This window comes from Balearica regulorum, chromosome 3, assembly GCF_011004875.1.
Source record: "Balearica regulorum gibbericeps isolate bBalReg1 chromosome 3, bBalReg1.pri, whole genome shotgun sequence".
NCBI classification, from domain to species: Eukaryota; Metazoa; Chordata; class Aves; order Gruiformes; family Gruidae; genus Balearica; species Balearica regulorum.
In genome coordinates, this window is record NC_046186.1 from 123,363,627 (window position 1) to 123,376,839 (window position 13,213).

The 13,213-nt window shown below is 37.9% G+C and overlaps 1 long non-coding RNA gene across 3 annotated transcripts in view; it reads right to left on the reverse strand.

Moving 5' to 3' along the window:
* The window catches only part of LOC142601188 (uncharacterized), a 505,408-nt gene that overhangs the window by 372,267 nt on the left and 119,928 nt on the right, over positions 1-13,213 (reverse strand). For all 3 annotated transcript variants that reach the window (XR_012834820.1, XR_012834819.1, XR_012834818.1), the window contains exon 2: positions 4,923-4,984. This is a non-coding gene — a long non-coding RNA (uncharacterized LOC142601188). The remainder of the gene's footprint in view (positions 1-4,922; positions 4,985-13,213) is intronic.

Consider the following 13,213-nt stretch of genomic DNA (forward strand, 5'->3'; position numbering starts at 1 on the left):
ATAAAACAAGGAATTTCTTTATCTGAGTGTCTCATAAGAATTGATACCATGGAGAAATTCAATTAAGAAAAACAGTCTTTTCTACAAGCTCAAAATTAAACAAAACAATAACTACACTGTCAGCACCATAAAAAAAAAAATAGTGTATTTTGTCAATTTTAGATCAACTGCAACAAAGTAGTAGTTGGACACCACGTGGTCCTGGTACTGCCTGTTTTGGGGTTACATATACAACAAATGCAAACATATGGTCCTTGTCATGCAGCGATGCCACTGCAGGCATAGTTTTGCCTATGTGAAGAGTTCTGCTTGCTTCAGAAAAGCTCTTGATGCAGGCACCGGTCTCTGTGCAAGCGGCGTGCTGAGGTATCTGAGACTAAATGACTGAGAAGTTTAAATAAAAACAGGCATTTGCTTTTTTTTTCCTCCGTACAGCTTTGGGTAGTAAAATAAAGCCATTCACAGAACTCGCGCTATTCCACATGAACTGTATCCTCCAAACCTTTCTTTTTTTTTTACGCAAACCGCTTATATTCCAGGAATTTGATTTCTACAAATTGTAGATGTAAAGGCACTGCGGACTACACAATACAAAAGAAGAAAATTGAGGGGAAAAAAGTTTGGCTTTCTGGCCATATGCTAGCATGTAAACCATAAAAGTGACAAACACACAAATATGCCACAATGGAAAACTATGTGCTGATCCCACGCAATAAATTGAAAAGGCAACATGCTGTATGGTACTGCTTAACAATAGTGCAAAAATAACTGTAGGAAACTCTGGCTAAGATGGCCCACAGACAGTTTTGGAAGGGATGATGCATCAATAAACAAACAAATGAATTATCTTAAGCCTACTGAAAACAGGAAACCAACAACACTTCTATTTTCAAATGACATTTATTATCACTCTCCCCCTTTTTTGAGGGGAAAACATAGCTAAATTTAACTGAATATTTTTCAAGAAACACATCCATTTTATTATGTTCACATTTACTTGCTGGAAATATCAAGAGAAACATTAAGTAATTTTTTTTTTCCATCTAAGCCACTTTTTCCACTTGCATTTCCATATAAAGAAACAATAATCTGTTCCACAAAGCAACAGAACTATTGAAGCTTGGTTTTCTACGATCACTTCTTGTCCTCCCACGCCACCTCGTTACCTTTGCCATGTAAAGGACAGCAACGAATGCTGCGGTTTGTCCCGAGCTATGCACACATTGACTGGGCAGCAGCTGCTGCCAACAGAGAGAAAAGGCATCAAATGAATCCTGTCCACCTTTTCCTCAGTGAGCTACTTATCAGGTATCTGTCCTGTATCCAGACATCGGTAATTACACAACTCATAAAACATAATTACTTTGAAACTTCAATCTCCTTTGCAAACAGGTTTACGACTGCTAAAGTCACCACAGGGAAAAAACGTACAGACCAACAGGGTGAACCTCACATCCTTAGAAAACTAGACTACAGGTGAAGCACCATCAGGAAAGGAGCAAACTGAATGTCTTCAGAGGAGACCAGAACATTCTCCTCGATTTTTATTTCAGAAATAAGGATAAAAGTTACAGTGAACTGGCAGTCACAGGAAAAAAAAAAATCAACAATGAAACAAAACAAAAAGTTACAAATCCTATCCTTGATTCATCTCAGACTTGAGTCATATCAACAGCTCTACTCATCAGTTAGGGAAAGGCACAGTACCAACCCCGCACCATGAACGTGCGGCATGTAGAATCATTTTTAGAGATAGGCAATTGCATCAGTCACAGGAATCAGCAAGTGTAGATACAGATAAAGTGAATATTGATTCTGACTTTGACAAACTTTAGTTTGCATTTCATACTTCTCCAGTGCATTTCAGTGAAGATACTGTCCAGCTGCGTCATATGTCAACAGGAGAGGAATACTCAAGTCAGGCACATACCAGACTGACTGGAGTGGAGAGATTCTGTTTAACATCTTCTCTGAAGAGCAGAGGAACCAAGCTTATTTTTTCCTCTCTCATTTTGCCATTCCTATTGTGTCGAACAAAACCAAAAAAAACCAACCGCAAAACCCAAAAATGAAGTCTCACTCAGTTTCCTCAAATACTGCCAAGAGAAGCACCAATTCCCAAGCCGCCCTTCCGCACCCGCGTTCCCATGGACCTAGTGTAAGTTCTTTTCTCCAGAAAAGGGAGGTACGTTATAACCAAAATCTAAGAGTATGGAATGACACACTGTCACCGCACGCTTCCCCACATCAGAGCTTAGTAACATCAGCAAGTATATGTGAATTTTAGTACCTCTATCAATAAGCAATTTTGCTCACTAATTTTAAAATGTTGCCATGTGACAGACAGAATAGGCCACCCAGCCAAAATGCTAACTGAAAAATGGAACAAGAAAATATTCCAGTATATATTCCAGACCACTCTAAATCTTAAACCTACTGATCCAAGCACAATAAGGGGGAACCCAATGCTCTTTAATCCCCTTCAGAACTCTGACCCAGACCTTTTCTGCAGGACTGGACAAGAAACCAAACACCTTGTCAGCATCTGCAAGCCTGCCTTACAATGCTGTAATTTATTCGTCCTTTAAAATATATCACAGGTAATAATCCTTTATCCACAAATATCTCAAGTTTGGGGAAAAGCGCTTGTTTCAGCCAGTTTGTCAGAGGCATGAAATAGGCAATATCATGCAAGATGAGAAATCTGAAAATAATATTTAGTGCGGAATGAAAAAACTGCTGTTATATAACATAAAAAGTCCAATGTAGTCATGCTTTAATATTTTCCAAAAGCTAAATCATGTTATTCTGAGAATACCTTTAGCATCATACCCTCTTGATCAAAGACTGATTTAGTTTCTTGCTATGTCACAAGAAGCAAAACAGCCTCTGTATGGAATAGGCAAAATATTAACTTGTTAAATTCTGAAACAGGTTTCTCTCATCACCTACTTCATTTAAAAACAGTTTCTTTAAAACCAGTTAACTAAGACTTACACACACACACTTTTATAAACTGAAGTCTCAAACCTGCTATCACTTTTAGTGCCATTACATGTAATATATTAGTTCTTTTTATTTCAGAGGGCCAATCAGTATGCATAAAGCTAAACATGTGTCCAATTATTTTGCAGAGTTACAGCCTATGTTAAACAAGTCCTAGAGAGAAGGACGCACATCAAGTTTGGATTGTCCTGCCAGTACACCTCTGAGACCAAAAAGGACAACAGCTCATAGTGATAAGGACTTCATGGCTATTTTAGAGGGTGACTCAATTGCAGCAAAATCCAGGGGAGGACATCTGTTCACTTAGCCTCATGCCTCATCAAAGGATTTTTTTATTTGTTTCTGCCATGACTGTCAGGTGCCCATTGATCTAAGTTATGGTCACACATGTCATTTTGCAAGCATGATGAAGCACTTTCAAAAGTTAACTGAACTACAGCTGCACTGGGCTGCTTCATCAGAGGCAAAAATGTAAATGTTCTATTTCATGGTGGTACTGAATCACATCATGTCCTTGGTGAGGGTCCAGAGCAGGGAGATGCAAAACTCTCAAGATACTTTGAGAGGAGCATGGTTTTGGAGACACCCTCCAAAACCCATTGGGAAAGATCAAAAATGCCCAGAGATCAGAATTTTCCTCTGGAGATCCCTACCTCTCTTTACTGACTGCAGAGGAAGCCCAGCACAACTAATGTCCTGTCTTAGGCACCTCGAACAATGACCTAAAGCCAAGAGGACGGGTCAAGATCCTGTAAGAGAACCTCACAAATAGGAACAGGTTTTTGGCAGCCTTCCCACACGTGCTGGAGTAACGTAGTTAGGCTATGTTTCAATTCCGTGTGTGTGAAAAAAGGATAACATTACTGCCCCAACTCACAAGGGCGCAATAAACACATTAATGATTATTATGCCCTCTGAAAATATGGTAATGAAGGTTGTAAGTATAAGCACCATCATTAGAAATGTTTCTATGCATTTATTTTCACTTACCAGCTCGCTCTGTTTTGTGGAGCTTCCTTACACAGAGATCTTGCGGCAGAACTTGGAATGACCCTCCACCCATACCCAGCAGAAGCTTTAGAGCATTTGTGAGAAAGGGTTGATGCACCTTCATAGTAACACAGATGTGATTCTGCTTGGTGGGAGCAATCTCCACTTGGTTGACAACCACCGAGAATGATGACAGATACTTCTGGTTTTATCTCTTTAATTATGTTTCACATGCACTGTAATTTCTTAGTGTCTCTTCAACTGCTAAATTCCATTACCACCTCCACTCCCTGACAGCTCCCCTTGGCACAGCAAATATAACTTCAAAAGAGGACACAAGGGACACCAACCCCAGTGTGCAAAAGCCTTCTGTAATGACCCTGTAGTGTAACCTGCTCAGCTTCAGCAGGCAAATGCACCGAGCAGGAAGACAGAGTCAGCTCTCCAGCCCCGGAAAACAATTCCGTGAAAGCCTTACAACCGTGCCGTTTTCCGTCGCACTTCTCCTGTACCATTTCACATAAGGGAGGATGCTGTACCACAGTGACATTGCTTCATCTCATTAGGCTTTTAAAAGCAAAAAGACTACAATTAAAATCCTTTAAAAACGATATTTTTAGTTAACTCTGAGATAGAGCAGGAAGCTAAGAACAGGTTTCCCATCCTGAGAACAAGAGCCCCTTCTCTGACTTCAACTTAAAGCTGAAAAGTCACAGTATTTTACACAGGGCACATGAAGACCTTCAAGTTGTAGAGCACATCAATGAGAAAGTGAGAAAGACAAGGAACATGGCAAATATTAGACTCGTCCTTACTCAGGACTACAAGATCCGGCACATAAAACCTTATTGACAAATAACTGGTTTACAGCTAAAAGCACAAACGGAGGAAACCTCGACAGAGGAAAATGATAATGTGAACATTACCTTTGAAATTCACAGCCTAGTCATTCATTCAAAAGATCTCTTCAAAGCAGCTGGTTCAGACTCTAGAAATTAAAATAATAATAAAAATATAATTAAGACAAATACATTTTTTATTATTGTTATTATAAGATGTTCCAGAGTTGTTATACGAGTTAATACAAAGATAATCTTCCCCTTCACGTAGCCCCACGCCTGCTCAAGAGAAAACACGACAGCTCTGCAGGAAGGACACACAGGCATTTGGAGAACCCTAACTGCTTTAGCAAATACATTAGCAGAGGTGCATGGTTAGTTTACCAAGAGATAATTGCTTCCCCCCCACTTCCCTAAATATGATAAAAAATGAATTATTTAAAAATTAAAGGCATTTAGAGTAATAGCACTCCAAATGCATAGTATTTATTTCTTCTTTCATCATCCATAGTTTATGGCATTGTTTGGGGTTTGGTGTACTTTTTTTTTTTTTTCCCCCCCTCCTGCAGTTTACTTAGTATTAGGCTTGCACTGATCTCATCAATAAGAAATGAATTTTGGTAACTTTCAAAAGCACTATATTATTTTTCCTTTTATTTGTAGTGAGTTTTCTTCTCTCAGTGGTATTACTGCAATAAGTCAGTCATTATTTCTTTATGTTTTCCCTCCTTTCTTTAGTATTTCATTTCCCTTTACAGCACATCTCGTGATCACAAAGAAAACAGAGACACTTATTTCTTTTAACAGTTGAAATTGCTGCAAGTGATTTAACTGTCATTTAATCTGATTCCTCTCTTCTGTCTGTGGAGAAATATGTTTAATGTACTGGAAATTATGTTAATAAGAAAAAGCATTATCTCATTTAATGAAATAAATATACAAATATTTCAAAATAAAATAAAGAGGCAATCTTCACTGAGGAAAAAATGTCTCTTATGGTTTGCATAAAATAAACAAATGAGAAAAATTAATGAATACATTGAAATATACTGACAAAAATTATGCCTAAACTCAAAAGGGAAAAAAAATAAAAGAAGGTGACTGAATTGCATCTCACCTAATCAAATGCTTTTTGAGAAAACACAGAAGCAAGCTTAAAGGATCAGAGTACAAATCATTTTTAAAAAATTATTTTATTACCCTAGGCTAAACTTTTTCCCCTCCTTTAAAAAGCCATCAGTTTTCCTGCCTTTTTTTTCTATTATTTTCTTCAATCGATGTTGAAATAATATTTATTGTTTAATGACTGCAATTGCTTCATCCTTTAATTATCTTTGATCCTTTGGCACAAAACATATTTAATTTATGGAAAAGAACTTTGAACCCCTCTGATTTAGTTAATCGTAACAGTCAATAACTATTTCTGAGCTTTTACATTATGAAGTATGTAACTAGGATGCACTAAGGTTAAACAAATATTGTTAGTGGTGAGAGAAAAACTTGTAGCAATTATGTAATAAAAGCATGACCACTGCAAAAGAAACACATAATTAGCGATTTAATTACAGACATCAAAACAAACTAAAGATGTCAATAAAAAAATCTTCTGTGACAAACTGATTTCATTCCCCTGTTCTGCAATTCTAGATCTTAATGTATTTCTTTATGTTTTCTTGTTTTCCAGAAATAGAGAGTGCAAAACAAAAAGAAGATATTCAGTGTCATCTGTTCGGGTGCAACCGTGGTAGAAATTTTTTTAAATCCTGAGTTTACTTTCTCATTGGCAAGAATAAGTGCCTTCGATCCATCCAACAGTAGATTTTATTTTATTTTATTTTAACTCCTCTTTAAAAAGAGCCAGCAGCGATGAGTATATGCTGGGTTGGAAATTCATTTGGGGAGTTTCAGTCGTTTGTGTCGCATACCTTACCTTCTCAAGGCATTTTTTAAGAGCACTAGTTTCTGTCTTTGATTCCCCCCCGCCCCGCCTTACAGAGTGCTATGGATCATAACAACTCCAGCTCAGTCACTTCTGCTACTGAGAATAACTATGAAGAGCAAGATGTGAAAAGATCTCAAGTTACTTTCTTACTTGAAATACATAGTTTTACTTGCCTACAGTTCTCCTTTCAGTTTATAGACTTGCAAATCTGAATTTGAGCAGGACAGAAGCTATGCAGTGAATGTTTTGGGTTAGTATTAAAACAGGTCGCCTTTTCATTTTAAAAAGCATCCAAAACCCCTTACAGTGAAATTCTAAATCCACTGAAGTCAGTAACAAAACTCCCACCAGCTTCAACAGGGATTTCAACTTGTGTTTCCAGAGGCTCTCTTATTCCTAGTCTACTTCTTTTAGAGTTTTAAGACATTTTTTTTCCTCCTGAAATATGCATGGGGAAAAACAGAAATCTCGATATGCCGCTCCTTACAGAAATGTTCCATCTTGAGGTCCTACACCTGATTCATCTTGATTGGATGCTTAAGCTGCTTGTACTCATTACATTATATTCAAAGCAAATCATACAGAAAGTGGTTGCTCTGAAGCATAGATTATAATTTGTGTGAAGTAATCCATTTAAACAAATTTAGAATCACTGATTATTTTAATATATACACACAGATATAAATAAACAGACTCTGTATGAATACCAGGATTTGTTTTTAATGACATACTTTCTTTTTCTGCTAAATTTCAATTCTACAGAAAATGTTCCCTACAGCTTTTGTGATCAGGGTTTACAGAGATATTCGGGAGAGGATAACCCTACATATTCACACAGCTTTATTTTTCTAATTCAAGATTTACAGGGCATCTAAAAACAAAAACCTAAACCCCATTGTATTTCTTTTATAACTAGAGTGAAGAATGTTCGGCAGTACAAATGAATTAGGAAATTACTCTCCTGCCGTGAAAAAGCATTACGCTGTTAACACGCAGATATACATGCAAAAAAACCCCACTAATTCAATAAGATGAGAAAGTTGGAGGTTTAGTATAAAACCCCCTCCACTTCAGTCACGTGAATGTCAACAGACAGCTATAACTTGCCTTACAAAGATGCAATGCACCTTGAGAACCAAAACGCCAAGATGGTCTTTGATTCACGGATGCGTCTCACCATAACCATTCACTGACACGAAGGCTGGACCTCTGTCAGAGAAGAATCCACGAGCCTGTTCTGGACGTGCTCCCCAAGTTACACTTTCAAAAGACAACAGAATCCCCCCCTGGAAACCCCTATTCAAAAGGGTTTGCCCCAAGTCGGAAAGAGCAGATGGGCGAATGGCCCTTGAGGACTGGGGGCCGCCCAGCCAGGGAGCATTTCAGATCACCTCCAGGTCCTGCCCACACCGTGCCCAAAGTGGCTCCAGCCTCCAAAGCGCTCTGGATTAGATCCATAAACTTGGCAAGTTAAGAAGTTAGAATAATCCCATATATTCCTGTTGTAACAACACTTAAGGGAGCGGGATCAAAAGACTGAAAGTACTGACATTTTTGATTCCAATGTCTTTTGAGTGATCAAAAGACTATTGACTTTAAGCAAACCAGCTTGTCAAATTACAAAGCTAGAAGCCCCAAAAATCTCTTTTTAAAAAGCGTCTGGTTTTAAGCAGAACACTTTAAACTTGCACCTAAAAATAGAGGTAAGCTCTGCCTGACACAAATCTGAATTTTTTTCCCCCATTCAAGATTTAGAAAGAAAAACATCCATTTTTCAAAAGGATACTTTTAATGAGAAAGGTTAATTTTAAGCAAAATCAAGTAAATCAAAGTTTCTAAAATCAACGTCTCTTTTCTGTCTTTCTCTTGTCATTTTTTTATTAACACTTTTGTCTCTTTTTTCTGATTTCTGATTCTATTCTTGATACGAAAAGACAGGGCAGAAGGAAACAGCAAACCTACTTAAGGTGGTATTCAGCAATAAATTTGACTACAAGGAATTATATTTTTTTTCACTGAACACACAGTATACTGAATTTCAGCCATCTTCCACATTAAGCTTTTCTCAGTTAAGGCTAAATATGGATGAAATCAAACCTAGTTCTTGTTCCTTACATCTGTAGAGGCAATCTGCAAATATAGCCCTTTTCTGCCCATGCTGTGAACAAAAATAAAATCCCTCCTTGATGGGTACAGCTTCCACCATCTTCTAGGATCCCTAAACTTGTCAAGAAAAAGGATGACACAGACAGATCTTCACAACCACATCTCCAATTCCACTCCTCTTTCAGCCCAACACACTCCCCTTGCAGCCTAGAAGACCACGATGCCGTGAAAACAGATGCCTAGATGCGATCTGAAAGCCTCCCTACGCAGAGAAAAGAGCTCCTACTCCCTCTGCGGACAGCCCAGCCGGAATCCCGAGGGAACATTTGCCACTACGTAACCTCTGCGGCAAGTCACCAATCACACCCGAGATGTACGGATATTTTCTTTAACGCTGGTGGCAATACGGACCACGACCGTGCAGATTTAACGCTTTGCGCCGGTTCCCAGACCTGAAGATGAAACTGCTGGTTTGTCTCGCGGTATGCGTAAGCAGAGTTACTCGCTTCTGCTCCTCTCCCAGACCTTTAGGCCCCTGTAGATTGAACACGCTACTGCAACACAGGCTGCGACATCAATACAGAGGCTGCAAGCGAAGAGTGACAAGTAAAAAGCTAAGAGTATCTTATGTACTTCTGAAGTTTCTCCTGCCTCTTTCAAGTAATTCCTTTAGCCTTTTATCAGTCTTTTTAAACATATTTGAATTTATTTGATTTTTGCATTTTCTCCCTCTGTTCCTTTAATGAAAAGAATTAATTTATATACCTTTGAAGAGAGCGCTGTGCTTTCCCACAACGCAATAGGCCATTTTTTCCTCAAAATGGGAGTCGTAAAAAAATGGGAGTCAATTTTCAAGCCTGAACCTCAGTAATGCGCACAAATACTGAATCGAGAAAATCAAGTAGGTGCTTAAAACCAGAAAATGGAAATGCATCTGTTTGGGCAGAAACACAGAATTTCAATACCAAACTATGAACACTGTACCTCCTCACCCAACTTTTTTTTTTTAGTATTTGTATTTCTTGAAGTACACATTTTTGCAAACTACATTGTATTGCTTTGATTTACATCAAAGACAGCATTTTTAATCAACTCAGCAGAACTAAAGCAGTAAGGTGTGCCAAGTACTTTTTTGTTTTTAAATCCCTCTCCTTGTTTTTTGAAAGTGACAATTGATAGCAGATGTCTCAAAACCTCCAGCATCCTTGATACCTTATTTCAAAGGGATATTGATAGCTGAAGATCAAACTTCTACAACCTCCTTCCACAAAGCATTCTCGAAGATGCTTGAGAGTGAAAGCAAATGCAAGACACAGCCTTCATCTAGCTGAGACCATTTAAAAAGCATAGTATGGCCTCCATTAGAGAAAGATATTTTTTTTTTCTTTCCTGCAGAACTCCACACCGATTTATTAAATCGTGACAAACGACTTTGGGTCAAAACACAGATTACCATATAGCTCTATAAATAAATAAATATTGTTATTTCCTATAAAGCCAGGCTTTCTGCTTTCTTGTTCTTCATAGAAAGCACTTGTGGTAACATTGGCCAGGCTAGAAATTAACTGGGAACTTTACGCTTCATCCTTCAATACTTCTGTTTCTCTTGCAGCAATTGCAAGGGCAGCAAGCACGTATGTATTATTCAGCACTGACAATTCAAGCTGTAGACACCTCACCATCCCACAAGACTGTCCCCCATAACTGCAACGGAAAAAAAACTATCCATAGACTATTCAGTGCTCAAACACAGAAGTAGATGAGCAAGAGCAAGACAGATGCTCTCAACATGAGTAATGACAGAGATCCTGCTCTGCCAAATAAGCTTTGGTCCTTCCTGATCATTCTAACAAGTCAACCTGGGAAACCATCTGCAAAACTGAGAACAAGTAGCAATTTTTTTTGTGAAACACGTTAGAAATTGTTTCCTCACAACTTTGGGAGTAACTAGACATATTTATCATAATGTTTTCCAGGTAGCCCTTTTTAAGAATCTACACTTGTAGAGAAGACTTTCCAGGTTATGAAAACAGCCATAACATCTAAATTTAGGTAAGCTGTCAGACCTGTAAGTCTGGAGACTTCTAAGCATCCCTATTTCCAGCTTCTCATGAAGGTCCAAGAGCCCCCTGCTTCGCATCCACTCAGAAACTACGAGCAGATACTTTTCTCTGTGCTCTCTCTCGCACATCTATACTGGATCATTCCTTGCTAGAATCCAGTGAAAAAGTGCTTACAAATGCAATTAAATGTTTTCAGACTTCAAACGCTGTTCAGCTTTAGTCCCACTGAAGTATTAGAGAAAGGTTAAGGCAGATTTTCCCCTTTGTATTATTTTTCCCCTTCTTCGGTTGACTTCCATATGGATAGCAACAGTCCATTGTCAGGCGATAAAATTAGAACATCAGAGATAGCCTAACTAGAATGCAATTTATCACTGTAGTATTCCAGTATATAGAATTTCTATTCCTTAAATAAACATATTTCTTTAACGTGTCAACATAACCAAGAAATCTGATCTTCTAGACAATATTCCAGGCTTGATTCATTTTTATTGCTCTCCAGTAATGAAGTTTTAACTCTTGATATATTCCTCCTATTTAACTGCCATTTCAAGAAAACTAAAATGATCAATTTCCAAAGTTGGTTCAGGCAGAGCCATGACATTCTGCAAAAGAATATGCCCAGGTGTTCTCTCTGAAAGCACCCACCATCCTGTTTCAACAGCAGGGGAGAGAGAGGAGGTGGAAGAATAAAGAATGTATTTAAATGCATAAAAGAATTGAGGCTATAAATTCATTTCGCACTAGTTGCACATGTAAATAAGGTGTACCAAGTAACTTTTTTCTGTATTTGCAGTTTGCAAAGTGTTAGTATTATGTAAAATTCCCATGTGGTGTAAATGGCATTGCTCTATTAACTTCAGTAAGTCGCCCTTATATACACTGTAGATTTAATGACGATAACTTCTATTCAAAGTTACGGCTACGGAAAGAGATTTGAATGAACAATTTCTATCACATTTATACTTGTCATTTGGGATTAGCTAATCCCAGATCAACTCTGTACATAATATATAATTGCATATCAACAATATCAGCCTGAAAATGTGTCTCACTACTTCTAGCAGTTTCCCAAGTTAAGCATTTTTGTCCTGCTAATGAACCTTTTGTTACAGTGAATATGATTCTGCCAGGAATTTAATGCATGTAAATGTAATGACATAAGAGCATTACATAACCACTCTCCTACAGGAGTTTATACAGTACAGAATATAATGAAGCCAGACTATAAATGATGCATATACCTGCAAGGGAAAAGTAGCATTTTTTAATTTAGTGAATCGCTATAAATAACAATGTGGCAAGAAATGGTTTCAAGTGCTTCAAAATGTTTGGAGAAAGGGATCAATCGATATGCTGCTGAATTGTTAAATATAAAAGAAAAAAAGAGACAGCTACAAGATTAGAGGGTGCTTCCTACTTTCGAAGAAATTTAAAGAGAAAAGCTGTAATAAAAATCTAGAAACCTCCCCCAAATACACTCACCCCATCCTACATTAGAGAATGTTCTCGCAACCTGTTTTTCCCCTGAAATTTTGGAATCAAAGGCGCCTGCAACAGGAATTTGAGCATTCAGGACCAGATTCTGAAGCTGACAGTTCACATCAGAACTCTTTCCATTTTACATCAACTGGCTCAGCAGACTTACGCCTAGCAAATATTAACTTCCACAATGAAGGAAAGAAGCAGCTCTTGCAACTTTTCCAACACTACGTTTAGCCTCTGCGTACCTGCTCAAAATATAACAAACTCAGCAACCTTTGTAGAATAATATCTGAATGAAATTCTTCCGTCTTTGTCCTCTTCCCTCCCTTCCTTCCAACTGCACAAATACCTTTAAAAAGAGCAAGAAAAGGTAATATATGTACCCATCGTTCAGCTGGAGTAACAGCTTGGGAAATACAACCATGTCCCTAAAACAAACAGCCTATTTGTTTGCATTTAGAGACCTGAAAAGAACAACTGCTCATCTTGCATAATTCCTGAATTTACCTAAGACAACGCTGTAATTTCAAGTATACTTCCTAAAACATTTTGTGCTATGGTTATTTATGTTATCCCAAGTAAGCAGTACTCCTCTTGTCGTATGTATAAATAAATTAGTGTATAAGCAGACTTTAAAGTGTCTCTATTTTGCATACAACCGCCTCCTTATTTTCCCCCCCATCAACTTTGTGTTTGACAGAAGGAATTTCACCTCTGCCCACTCATCCTCATTCTGGTATCGGTGAACTCAAGGCAAAGAACTCACAACTTCTTACTGAAAT